Here is a 12,097-nt window from a genome sequence, read left to right as displayed (position 1 = left end):
CGTTTGTGCTTGGTGTCTATTGATGGAAGGTGAAAGAGCTATAAATTATTTTTGTATTTGAAAACCAAGTGCATGTTCTCTGCAAGCTGCTGTTTTGATCAAAGTACATCTGTTCTTATTGCTTAGACGATTACTCCTAGATTACAATGCTGATAATTAGCTCCTGAAACTGAAGATGAATGTCTTGCACCATTAAATTTTGATTAGAAAAGTAGTAAAGGAGGAAATGAGATAAATGGACCATCCTTTACTTTTTTAAGAATGTATACATTTATGTGTAATGTTGAGTGGATCTGATCAGCTCACCACTTCCTGTCGCATGGTGTACAGTTCACCATCATTGGTTATTGTAATTCTTGAGAAATTGTAGAAACCTCTTGCTCACGTCTTTTCTTGGAATCATATTTGTCAATGTATGCTTGCTGGATTAATTCAAGAGAATTAATTTACTACCAAAATGTAACACTCAAAGTTAAACCAATCTAGTAATATGGAATACTTAGTTTTCAAAAACCTTTTGGCCTGTTAACCCTAACTTTTGCATTAATTCCTTGTAATGGTCCTCACTTACTTAAATTGTAATATATTTAGCACTAGTGATGAATCTTTTAATATAACATTTGGGCACCAAAATAAACAGTCCATTATAGAGTTGTGGACCCGAGTAATACAGTGAACAGAATTTTGCTAAAACCTAGGAAGTTCCGCTGCCCAGACCAAAAGCTGGTCCTGAGCTGATAGAGGTGACTACTGGTAGGACTACAGGGATTGGAAGAAGGCACCTCCATTTTGAGGTATCCTCAAAAGCCAGGTAAGTTTTTAAAACTATTTTGGGGGAGGCAAGCTGGCCCTGGCTATCTCAAAAACTGTACAGTTTTGGTCTCTTTGCTTAAGGAGGGATATACTTGTATTGGAAGCAGTTCAGAGAAGGTTCTTTAGGTGGATTCCTGGATGAAGGGGTTGTCTTATGAGGAAAGGTTGAGCAGGTTGGGCTGCAATACTCTTTGGAGTTTAGAAGAATGAGAAGTGATCGAATTGAAATGTATAGGTTCTGAGGGGGCTTGACAGGATAAATGCTGAGAGGATGTTTCCTCTTGTGTGGGAATCTAGAACTAGGGGGAACAGTTTTAAAAATAAGGAGTCTCCCATTTAAGATGGGGATGAAGAATTTCTTCTGAGAGTCTTTAGTCTTTGGAATTTTCTTCCACGGAGAGCAATGGAAGCTGGATCATTGAATATATTCAAGGCTGAGGTTGGACAGGTTTTTGATCGACAAAGGATGCAGGGCAAGTAGAAAAGTGGAGTTAAGGCCACAGCCAGATCAACCTCATTGGCTAAGTGGGCTCATTGGGCCAAATGACCCCCCGCTATCTCTTATGATCGGTTGGAGGGTTGAACCCCCTGATGGTGAGGTCAGAGCTGCAAGGGTGGCTGTTGCTACTGGAGTGCCTCTGTGGGCCATGGCTTAGCCATTAAGGAGCCTGCCCGCCCCTTCCCCCACGCTCTGGGAATCTGCTGGGAGACAGCTATTGTTCACCCAGTGGTCTCCCAGTGCAACAGGAACTGCAAGTGACATCTGATTGGCCAACTAGTTGGTTTAATTGGCTGCTCCCCTCCAGCTGCACCACTGACCTACCTGCCGTTGAGAATATCCAGTGGTGGCGGGAAGCCATTAGACTCCTCTTCTGATGCCTTCCGTTGCCATTTTATGAAGTCTCTCACTCCTATCTCCCAGCTCATCCCCAGAGAGCTGGTAAAATCCAGTCCATTATTTCTATTATGATTCTGTAATTACATGTATATAAAAAAATATGCAGGAAGGAACCTACATTAGTCCATCCAGCCTATCCCATATGTTACGATTTATGCAGCAAAATATATGCACATACCCCACCCACAGCTACATGATCTTCTGGAGAAGTGAAAAACCAGCTGAATTCCAGGTCAATTGAGGGGAAAGAATTCCTCTTGGATTCCTGTAGGTGATCAATACTAGGAGACTACCCTGACCCTGATTAACATTATGAAGTACCTACCTCTTGTATGAGATGATCTCTTCCCACGCCAGAAATAGGTCCACCTCTCACTTGAAGGTATTCATTGAATTTGTGCATTTTTCATTCTGTTATATATAGCTTGTGGTAAGGCATTTTATCAGCTTTGGCTACAACTAAACCTTGAATATGGTTGATCATTTTTTAATATATGCAATAGCGGTTAAGTTTCTCTTTTCCTTTTCTAGTTATTGAATTCCTACATGGAATACATCTTGATTGAGGGGGGAGTGTTTTAACTATTATTTGCTTTTTTTCTCAATTGATTTCTTTTTGATTCCAGAAATGTTTTGTATTTGAAAATGTAGATATGTAATTTATATGTCAAATTTATAATTATTCTTGGCTACAAACTTTAATGAACATCGTATACAATAATGTAAAGTGCAAAATATAGTGTGCTAGATTATAGTTGTGTATACATTTGCTACATGGTTGATGTCATGATTAATCTCAGGACTGATTCCAGTTAGATGGAGTGGCTCTGATGTGTTGTATTGTTCACAGTTATAGTCAGTCCCCAACTGGTTTTGGTTGTGCCAGCAGTGCTTTGGAAGTTATTTTACTTGGATGGTTTGGAATGCATTCTAGATGCTAGGGTGCAGTACCAAAGAGCCAGCATAGGCTCAAAGCACGATGGGCCAAATAGCCCCTGCTCTGTGTAGCAGCATTCTATAGAAGGCTTGTATAAACCTTCTTTATAAAGTTTAAGTGGTAGTGAGCTGTTTAAGCCATTCCCTTTTACTTATATTTCAGTGAGGTGCACCAGCTTAAAGCAACTGAGTGTGTGTTTGAATAGAACAGGTCCCAGAGAGTAAATAATGCACAGAAGGTATCTCTTGAGGGATGAAGCTTGTCCCATTCTCTTCCCTAACACCCCCCCCCAAATCCCCTACGCTTTCTTACTGAGTTTGTTGTGGGGAGTAAATCATGTTAGATTGAGAGTTTTCTACTTATTTTGCAGGGTAGAGTAGTCCTTGAAATCTAGGAAGAATGGTCTGAATTATGAAACTGATTATATAAGCTAATTTATTTTGGGGGTTAAAAGTGGACAAATGCAATATAAACAATGTTTTAAACACAGAAAACTGAATTTTAAAGCAGTACCTTCCATTGGGTAATTGCAACAAATTCATTTTTTGTAAAAGGAATATCCATTTTTTAAAAATTCCTCTTCTATTATTGCTAAGGGAGAAGTTAATGGATGATACAATTCGATAATTTTTTTATTCATCAAGAGAATTGATAATGTGAAGAAATGTCCTCAAGAATCATGGGTCATAACGAGCAAAGTTTTCAAAGAAAATCAGCGCTTAAAAGTTGAATAACTGTCATTCACTACAATGCTTGGGTGCTCGATCAATTGAAGCGCTCAAAAGTGAACTACAGGTTGAATATCCTTTATCCGTACATTAAAAACCGAACTCTCTTTGAAAGGCTATGCAGTTAATTTGTATGTTAATAAAACAATGTAATAATATATTACAGGTGTCAGCAGGTAAGAAGTAAGGTGCGAGAGAATTAGCAACTGGAGCAACAAGCTAGTGTTGTAGACTATAGCTAGCCTAGGCTTAGGCTACTGCAATGTAAGTAGGCCTACCATAAAAACGGCAGATTTGAAAACCGAAAATATCTGAATACCGAAACACAATGTCTGGAGGGTTTCGAATAAAGAGGACTTGACCTGTACAAATGAAACAATGTGGGGATATCAGTTTATGGCAGCAAACAGATGCAAGATGGAACATTAGTACTGAAATAGTAATTGTATGGTGTAATGATTTGAGAGGACAGTCCTACTCCTACGTTAGATTTATTAGTCGATGTTGGTCTTGTGTCTCCTTCATTGTTTGTTTTATGAATTCAATCTTCATAAAGTAGGTACAGGAAATAGAATAATGCAAAATTAACACTGGTACTAACCTATCTAGTAAGAGCAGTTTTATTTCACTGCAAATACTTGAGCTAGATTAGATCTGAAGTCAATGACCCAATATCAGCTTTGGTGTGCTCGGATTTAGACAGATTAATGCGTTAAGTGCTTTGGTTGAGAGGAAGTTAGTTTGAATTTAGGTACATGTTATGTGTGTACTTCATCCAGTTCAGAAAGAGAAGAAAGGGAGGCAAATGAGTGAACTTAATGTTCTTGGCACAATTCTGTGGTTCTCCCTGAGTCAGCCCAAAAAGGAAACCATAAAATTAGCATGGCATTTAAACTGCTGCAAATTGAGAGAATTTACCCTTATAATTTCTAGCATCAATCATTGGGCAGTTGAAGGGTAGATCTTTTAAAGGTTGAGCCTCCCTAAGTGGCCCTGTCAGAACTCATGTCTTCACTGACCTACATTGGCTCCTGTTCTATCATCATCTTGATTTTAAAATGCTCATCCTTGATTTCAAATCCTGCCATAGCTTCCCTTCCTCCTATCTCTGGAACCTCCTCCAGCCCTACAACCTTCCAAGATTTCTGAGCTCCTCCAATGCTGCCCGCATGGGCATCCTTGATTTTAACTGCTCTTCCATTGCTCATACCTTTAGCTGCATTGGCTGTAAATTTTAGAATTACCTACCCCACCCCACCCCTAAAACTTTCTGCCTTTCTACCCTTTTGATATGCCTTAAAACCACCTACTTTGACCAAACTCCTAGCTTCCTATCTTAATATTTCCTTATGTGGTGTGGTGTGAAGCACCTTGGGATGCTTTACTATGTTAAAGGTATGGAAACATCTATTTTAGTGGGTAGAGTGCCTCATTGAGTTCCCTGCAAATAGAATTTTTTAAAATTCACTTCTGCTTGCTCAATAGAAAATATGTTCCCATTAAGAAATAGGAATTGTGGAAGCTCTAGCTTAATTTTCTTGCTGCTGCCGGTAGCAGGTACCTTTTTGAGGCAGGTCGGTTGGAAAGATGATTCAATGATTCGAAAGGGCAGAGAGCATAGAGCCAAGAAACAAAAAAGCTGTGAATGGAGACATGTGCAGTGCAGGTGTTAGTGCTGAAGGCAGTTATGACACTTAGGATTTGAGTAACGTGTGGTGTTCCTTTTTGAAAACTAGACTTGAAAATTTTCAAACCATTTTTAAATCAATGGTAGATTTGGAATGCAAAGTGGATAATTTAGAAATGCCAGGCCAATCCAAGGATGAGTTTCATAACTCTCATGCTTTTGTCACCTGTGAATTGCAGTGTTTTTGTTTGAGTAACTATATAATTTTTATCTCCAATATTCTGAATTTTGATTGAGTTGGAAGGATGGGCTATGAAATCCACATCAAGTTTCTCCGAACTGGATCCTCTAGCCTCTTGAGATCAAAAGTTGAGTGTCTTCTATAAATTGCAGTCCCAGTTTTGTGTAGCAGCAGTTAGTGTTAATGAGCAAAACTACTTCAGTGCTTTTGACCTTGAGTGTTCCCATTTGGTGTGAATGCTCATTCACTTGTTGGTGGGCTGCAAATTCCTGAAAGCCCTTTTCTTATCTGCTCTATGTCAGAGCTGCACTTTATTTCTGCCCTGCAATGCAGGGAGCTCAAATGATTCATGAAGTGGTCCTGCTGATGAGTGCTGTTCATATAGGATATGAATGTGTGGCCCCTGCAGAAGATGCACAGATCACTCGCGTGTTCACCTCCCCCTTATTGCTGCTCATCTGCTTCATTTGTGTTGATGCTTCAGTAGGTGACATCTTCTGACTGTCTATTTCAGAATTTCTGAGGTGTATGTTTGTGAGCTAATGCTTGTGGAGTTAGCCATGCTTTACACGTGTACATGAAGTGCAAGCTTTTACTTTATCTCTTTAAGGGCTGTTGCTTTGGAAAGTTCCTTACATGGAGGAAGGAACATGATAGCGGTCCTCAGGAACTGTTTTCGTGTGTATTCACAAGGCCAGCATATTGTTATTCTGCTGGTCAAATATCTCAGTATATCAGCAACTGAGATTGAAGAGCATGGAAGGCCAAGTTACTTTGCTAGGATGGTACAAGCCACCAGATTCTCCCTCACTTACATCCTCAATGACTTACACCCAAGCAATTTGTTGTGCCTTATGGAGAATGAAGCAGCACCGGTAAGCCGATCGGGTTTTTTTGGTGCTTGATGCCCTCAAACACCTTTTTAATAATAGACTCCTGTCAGCATTAGGATGTGATTTTTTTTTTTATTATTCAGTCATGGGATGTGGCTGTCTCTGGCTTGGCCAACATTTATTGTCCATCCCCAATTGCCCTTGAGAAGCTGGTAGTGAGCTGCTTTCTTGAACTGCTGCAGTCCATGTGTTGTAGGATCACAGAGTGCTGTTAGGAAGGGAATTCCAGAATTTTAACCCAGTGACACTGAGGGAATGACAATATGATTCCAAGTCAGGATGGTGTGTGGCTTGGAGGGAAACTTGCAGGTGGCGGTGCTCCCATGCATCTGCTGCCCTTGTCCTTCTAGGTGGTAGAGGTTGCAGGTTTTGGAAGGTGCTGTTGAAAGAGCCTTGGTGAGTTGCTGCAGTGCATCTTGTAGATGGCACGCATTACTGCCACTGTATCAGTGGTGGAGGGAGTGAATGTGTAAGGTTTGGAAGGGGTGCCAATCATGTGGGCTGCTTTGTCTTGGATGGTGTTGAGGTTCTTGTGTTGTTGGAGCTGCACTCATCCAGGCATATGGAGAGTATCCCATCACACTCCTGACTTGCGGCTTGTAGATGGTGGACAGGCTTTGGGGAGTCAGGAGGTGAGTTACTTGCCGCAGGATTCCTCACCTCAAACCTGCTCTTGTAGCCACAGTATTTATATGGCTAGCTGAGTTCAGTTTCTGGTCAGTGGTAACCCCCCCAGAATGTTGATATTGGGGATTCAGTGATGGTAATGTCATTGAATGTCTATTGGGGTGGTTAGATTCTCTCTTGTTGGAGATGGTCATTGCCTGGCACTTGTGCAACGCGAATGTTACTTGCCACTTGTCAGCCCAAACCTGGATATTGTTCAGGTCTAGCTGCATTTGGACATGACTCCTCAGATACTGAAGCAGTCCGTAAATGGTGCTGAACATTGTGCAGTCATCAGCGAGCATCCCCGCTTTTGACCTATGATGGAAGGAAGTTCATTGATGAAGCAGCTGAAGATGGTTGGACCTAGGACACTACCCTGAGGGACTCCTGCAGTGGTGTCCTGGAACTGAAATGATTGACCTTCAACAACCACAACCATCTTCCTTTGTGCTAGGTATGACTCGAACCAGCAGAGAGCTTTCCCCCTGGCTCCCATTGACTCCAGTTTTGCTAGGACTCCTTTGTGCCACACTTGGTCAAGTGCTGCCTTTGATATCAAGGGCAGTCAATCTCACCTCACATCTGGAGTGAATTGAATTGGCTGAAGACTAGCACCTGTGATGCTGGGGAGCTAGGATGAAGGCTGAAGTGGATTGTCCACTTGGCACTTCTGGCTGAAGATGGTTGCATATACTTCAGCCTTGTCTTTTGCACTGATGTGCTGGGCTTCCCCATCATTGAGTATGGTGATATTTACGGAGCCGTCGTCTCCTGTTAGTTGTTTAATTATCTGCCACCATTCGCGACTGGATGTGGCAGGACTACAGAGCTTAGACCTGACCTGTTGCCTGTGGGATTGCTTAGCTCTCTCTGTCTTATGCTGCATCTGCTGGTTGGCATGCAAGTAGTTCTGTGTTGTAGCTTCACTGGGTTGACGCCCCATTTTTAGGTATGTCTGGTACTGCACCTGGCATACTCTCCTGCACTCTTCACTGAAGAGTGCTTTCCAATGCCCAGCTTATATCGCACTTCATGAGTACTGATAATGACACAGCGGGGCTTTTCTCTTCTTTCTGCAGTGACCTACTTAGCCTTCGCTTCCTTCTAAATGAGAGTGATTTTGTTTTTGCATATACTTGTGTGTGGAATAGTTTCCAAGTTTGATTATAAGATGTAATCTACAAGTTTGAATGACAGTACAGCTCACTGGAATGAGAATGGTCTACTACTAAATATGGCATCTGATTAAAATCAAACTTACACTTGTTAACTGTAGGAAGTGGCTGAGCGAAGCTATTGCGATTATCCCATTGGCTTTGTGGCATGGCTGGTATGTCAGGACAACTTCTAATCCTATGTTTGAAGTGTGGGTGGGTGGAGCAAACAAGAGACTGCACATGGAGGCAGAGGATGTGTTTAGGGTTCTAAATGAACATTTTGCACATGTCTTTACTGTGGAAGATACTGCTCGAGTCATAATGAAAAAGGTAGCTGGGACACTCGAAGGGTTAAAAATTGATAGAGGTGTTAGAAATACTGGTTGCGTTTAGTTGATAAGTCACTCAGACTAGATGGGATGCATCCAAAGATACTGAGAGAAGTAAGGGTGGAAATTGCGGAGGAATTTGCCATAATATTGTTGAAGGCAAATTTTGTTTAACTTGATTGTGTTTCTTGAGGAGGTAACAGTGTGTTGATGAGGGTCATGCAGTTAATGTGTTGCATTTGGACTTTTGAAAGATGTTTGAAAAAGTGCCAGATGTTAGGCTTGCCAGCAAAGTTAAACAAAAACAAAAATTGCTGGAAAAACTCAGCAGGTCTGACAGCATCTGTGGAAACGAAGACAGAGTTAACGTTTTGAGTCCGTATGACCCTTCAAAGTTAAAGCCTAAGGAATAAAAAGGACAGTTATTGCATGCGTATGAAGTTGGCTGAGTAACAGACAACCAAGTACTGTAGTGAAGAATGGTTATTTATCGGACTGGAGGAAGGTAAACAATGGGGTTCTCCGTGGGTCAGTAATATATATATTGGACTAGAGTGTAGGGTCAGACATGTGACAGATGAAACTTAATGCAGAAACGTGTGAAGTGATACATTTTGTTCAGAAGAATGAGGAGAGGCAATATAATTGAAAATGTACAATCCTAAAGGGGATGCTGAACAGACAGAATGGGGAAGATGTGCACAAATCATTGAAGGTGGCAGTGCAGGTTGAGAAAGCAGTTAAAAAGGCATACGCATCTTTATAAATAAAGGCATAGAATAAAAAAGCAAGGAAGTGATGATGAACCTTCATAAAACACTATTTTTGTCACAAATGGAGTATTGTGTCCAGTTCTGGGCACCAGGCTTGAGGAATTGTGTGTAGGTATGAGAAAGGGTGCAGATAAGGTTTATAAGAATAGTTCCAGGGATGAGGAATTCCAGTTACATGGATAAATAAGCTGGGGGGGTTCTTAGGAAAAAGAGGGTTGCGAGGAGACTTGATGGAAGTATTCAAAATCATGAGGGGCCTGGACAGATCAGATAGTGAGAAACTTTTCCCATTGGCTGAAGGGTCAAGACCGGAAGACACCAGATGAAGGTGTTTGGCAAAAGAACCACCAGCTACCTGAGGGAAATATTTTTACACAGTGGGTGCTTAGGATCTGGAATGCACTGCCTGAGAGTTGGATAAGCCCCTGAAGGCAGAAAACTTGCAGGGTCACACGGAAAGGGTAGGGGAGTGGGACTAGTTGAGTTGCTCTTGCAGTGAGCTGGCACAGACACAGGAATAACTAAATGGCCTCCCTCTGTGCTGTAACCAGTCGATGATTCTAAATGTTGACTGGAAGCTAAATACCCCCTCACAGGGATGTAGAACAGGAAAGGTATTCACAGGACGTTAGACACATGACATCCTTATTGTTGCTTTGTGGTTCACAGCAATATTGGCAGAGTTGTGCATTGCATCACCCAAGGAAGAGCAAGAGAAGATTTTTTTTAAATTTAAAAACCACTAAGATCTCACTAAACTGGCAGAGATGTTTGGGAAGGAAATTCTTGGACTTAGAACTCATGCAGCTGAAGGAATGTCCACCAATAGTGGAGTGGTCAAAATCGAGGATTTTCAAGGTTCCAGAATTGGAGGAGCTCAGGCATTTTAGGATTGTGGAGCTGGAGGCGAATAGAGGTATGGGGAGGTGGGACCATGAAGGTATTTGGAAACAAGGATTGAGAATTTTAAAATTGAGTCTTTGTTTGATTGGGAGCCAGTGTAGGTCAGCAAACACAGATGATGGGTGAATGCGACTTGATGGGAATGAAGAAATGGACAGCGGAGTTTTGGATGACCTCAAATTTACAGAGGTTAGAATGTGGCAGGCAGCTAGGAGTGCATTGGAATGGTCAAGTCAAGAGGTGATAAAAACATGGATAAAGGATTTCAGCAGGCATGCACACAGGCAGGGGCAGATTTGGGCTAAGTTATGGGGATGGAAATAGGCGGTCTTAGTGATGATACAGATACTTGGTTGGAAGCTCATCTCTGGCTCCAATATGACACTAATGTTATGAACAGATACAGTTGTGTAGAGAGCAGTGAAGTCAATGGCTGGGAGCAAAGCTTCTGGTGGGGCTCATGACTTCAGTTTTCACAATGTTTATTGGAGGAAATTTCTGCTCATCCAGTACTGGATGTAGGATGAGACTCTGTCTATTTAGAAACAGTGGGAGGATCGACAGAGATGGTGGTGAGATGGAGCTGTCTGTCAGGGTACTTGTGGAAACTGATCCTGTGTTTTCTGATGATGTGGAGGGGTGACATGAAGATGACAAATAGAAGGGGGAAAGGATAGATCCTTGGTGGACATAAATTTTGAAAGCTGCTATTAATGGTTCCCTGGCTAAGTTTTGATTGATAAGAATGGAACCAGGCAAATCCCATCTCACCCAGCTGAACGATGGTGGACAAATGTTGGAAGAGGTTAGTGTGGTCAACCTTGTCGATGGCTGCAGAAAGGTAAAGAAGGATAAGAGGAGAGAGTTTCCTTTTATCACAATTACATGGAATGCTACTTGTGACCTTGTTAAGAACCGTTTCAACACTGTGGCAGAGGTTGAAATCTGATGGGAGGGATTCAAATATGTAGTTCCAGTAACAATGGGTGTAGATTTGGGAAGCAACATCATGTTCAGTGACTTGGGAGGATGGGGATGTTGGAAATGGTGAGTTTGCAAGGATGGATGGGATTTTTACTGATATTTCGGTGTTTGTCCGTTTAAAATTTGGGTCATTAGTTTGTGACGAAGCTTGGAACCCTTTTCCCATGTACCGAGTTTGCTTATTTCATGCTCGCAGCATTGCCTGCCACTGTCCATATGTCATTCTCACCACTGTTAAAACTGAAACACATCTTCCTCCTCTAATCTCTCATAACTTCTTGCACTGCACAGCATTTGTTTTTGCCTCCGTGAATCACCTGGGGGATGTTTCACTCATTTTCAGATGATGTATAAATACATCAAATTATTGATGCAACTATCATGTTTTTTTTAAGTTGAGATTTTTACTGCCATTTTGAATATCAAATGCCAGTCCATTTTTCAGATATTTTTAAAAAACCCACACATTAATGATTTTGTCAATGACCAATTGAATTAGAAAACTATTAACTGATGATACAACGGATTAGTATCAAGGTAGATAGAACACTTGGAGAGTTGGATAGAATTAGAGTATGTAATAGTAAGTCATTAGATGGGTAAAGGGGAAAGTAAAAAAGCCTAAATCATGGCTAATGTGCATCTATGTGAATGCACGGAATGTGGTTCGTGAGATTGGTGAACTACAGGCATAGTTGACAAATTTAATTGATATTTTTGCTATAACAGAGATCTGGCTCTAAAGAAAGGCATGTCTGGGCATTAAACACTTTGTAGCCAGGCATATTTAGGAGAGTCAGGAAAAGAAGAAAAGTGGAGGGGGTGAGGGCACGGAGGAGTGGCAGTATTAATTAAAGATGGCATTACAGTACTGGAGAGAGTACTGTTCCAGAGGGGTCAAGGACGGAATCTCTCTGCTTAGAGGTAAGGAATGAAAAAGGTGCAATAATATTGATTGGTATAGTATATAGACCACCAACTAGTGGAAGGGATGTAGAAAAACAAATCTGCAAAGAAATTACAGAGAGGTGCGAGAATTATAGAGTATTTATAATGGAGGACTTCAATTATCCAAATGTAGACTGGGATAGGAATGGTGCAAAAGGACAAGAGGCGCGAGAGTTCCTGAAATGTGTTCAAGATCA

At 41.4% G+C, this 12,097-nt stretch overlaps 1 protein-coding gene across 2 annotated transcripts in view; it reads left to right on the top strand.

The window, feature by feature from the left end:
* The window catches only part of usp32 (ubiquitin specific peptidase 32), a 243,952-nt gene that overhangs the window by 39,120 nt on the left and 192,735 nt on the right, over positions 1-12,097 (top strand). The gene's annotated exons all lie outside the window — the stretch shown is intronic.

The sequence above is a fragment of the Cetorhinus maximus genome, chromosome 9 (genome assembly GCF_964194155.1).
Source record: "Cetorhinus maximus chromosome 9, sCetMax3.hap1.1, whole genome shotgun sequence".
Lineage (NCBI taxonomy): Eukaryota > Metazoa > Chordata > Chondrichthyes > Lamniformes > Cetorhinidae > Cetorhinus > Cetorhinus maximus.
The sequence above is the reverse complement of the archived record's forward strand: the minus strand, read 5'-3'. Positions and strand labels throughout refer to the sequence as shown.